A 2,188-nucleotide genomic window follows, 5' to 3' on the forward strand; every position below is an offset into this window, starting at 1 on the left:
CTTTCCCAAACCTAACCTACGTAACTTGACTTTCCTAAACCTAACCTACGTAACTTGACTTTCCTAAATCTAACCTACATAACTTGACTTTCCTATATCTAACCTACGTATGTTCTTTCCTAAACCTAACCAATGTAAATTTACTTTCCTAAACCTAACCTACGTATCTGTTCTTTCCTAAACCTAACCAACGTATCTGTTCTTTCCTAAACCTAACCAACGTATCTGTTCTTTCCTAAACCTAACCAATGTAAATTTACTTTCCTAAACCTAAGCTACGTATCTGTTCTTTTCCTAAACCTTTCCTAACCAACGTATTTGTTCTTTCCTAAACCTAACCTACATAACTTGACTTTCCTAAACCTATAGGGTTCCTACACATTTGGAATTTCAAAATTCCATACTTTTCCATACCCTAATTTCCAGACTTCTCAGCGTTTTTGTTTTTTTTTCTTCAGAGAATATGCGATATCTGAGTAAATATATCAGTGTATCATATTTCACATCATATTTAATTATTCTTAATAGGCAATTGTAGCCAAATACCATAATGGCATGCAAATAAAAACTCAGATAAGTTCAATGTCTGGACTGAGGCAAAAAGGTTGGGACTCTGGGTGCAAGCGATGCAGTAACGAGACATCAGTGTTTTTTCCTTTCATGTGGCTCAGAATCGCCTTCTCCCCCATGTTGGTGATGTCAAATGATTCCACACAAAGCTTGCATCTAGCTCTGTGTGTGAATTGGGAATCCTTGGCCAACCAGTATTTATATACGGTATTGTCAAGCCATCCATCCAAAAACTTGCATCTACCCATTGTGAACCACGTGAAACTCGTCTTCTTGTCGAAGGTGCAGTGTTGGAGTGAAACTTGATACCAGGGGGACTGGTGGAGGGTCATGGGGCAGCGGACTGGACATACCACTTGTCAATCAGGTAAAAGGGGCGATATGTTTTCTGAGACGTTTGCTCTCACACAAACTGTGCTTGGCCCGGCATAAAACATGATCTGGATTGATTAAATTATTTTTGGAAATACCTAATTTTCTATTTTAAAAAACAGTATTTTAGAACAGTGGTAATAGTCTGGAAACATAAATATTTTTCCATACTTTATTTTTCATTTTCCATACTTTTTAATACCTGGAAATTGATCAAATTTATTTCCATACTTTTCCATACTTTCCATACTTGCGTAGGAACCCTGATTCTAACCTATGTATCTGTTCTTTCCTAAACCTAACCAACGTATTTGTTCTTTCCTAAACCTAACCTACATATCTGTTCTTTTCTAAACCTAACCTACATATCTGTTCTTTCCTAAACCTAACCAACGTAATTGTTCTTTCCTAAACCTAACCTACATATCTGTTCTTTCCTAAACCTAACCTACGTAACTTGACTTTCCTAAACCTAGCCTACGAATTTGTTCTTTCCTAAACCTAACCTACGTAACTTGACTTTCCTAAACCTAACCTACGTATCTGTTCTTTCCTAAACCTAACCTACGTATCTGTTCTTTCCTAAATCTAATCTACGTAACTTGACTTTCCGAAACATAACCTACATAACTTTACTTTCTTAAACCTGACCTACATATCTGTTCTTTCCTAAACCTAACCTACGCAACTTGACTTTCCGAAACGTAAGCCACACTTTACGTTGCAAAACCTAACCTTACGTAACTTTATCAAATCATAAAGATATACAACCACGCACTGAACTGAATTACTGTGATTTTATCAGTAATTCAGTTCAGTGTGTGGTGGTTTATCTTTATGATTTTATCTGACATGTTTCTCTGGCCAACCAGCACCTGATCCTTGAGACTGGCTGTGCAGAGAGTTCTGTTAATTAACTTTAGCTTATGTATATAACTTCATTTGTGGAGCGCTAATTTGTTAGATATCATACAGACCATTGTGAGTGCATTTTTGTAAGATATTATATGGTCATTGCCTGTGAAATATCTCAACATCTCCCTGATAGATTGACAAAATCTTCTAAAGACATTTGTGGTTCCAGAATCAGAATCAGAATCAGAATCAGAAATACTTTATTGATCCCAGAGGGGAAATTATTTATGTTACAGGTGCTCCTTGCAAGAGAGGAAAGATACGTGAAAATATAAGAAATTTAAACAGTAGTATTAACAAATATATAGTTAAATAAACAGGAATTATTAAC

This window comes from Epinephelus moara, chromosome 12 (genome assembly GCF_006386435.1).
Source record: "Epinephelus moara isolate mb chromosome 12, YSFRI_EMoa_1.0, whole genome shotgun sequence".
NCBI classification, from domain to species: domain Eukaryota; kingdom Metazoa; phylum Chordata; class Actinopteri; order Perciformes; family Serranidae; genus Epinephelus; species Epinephelus moara.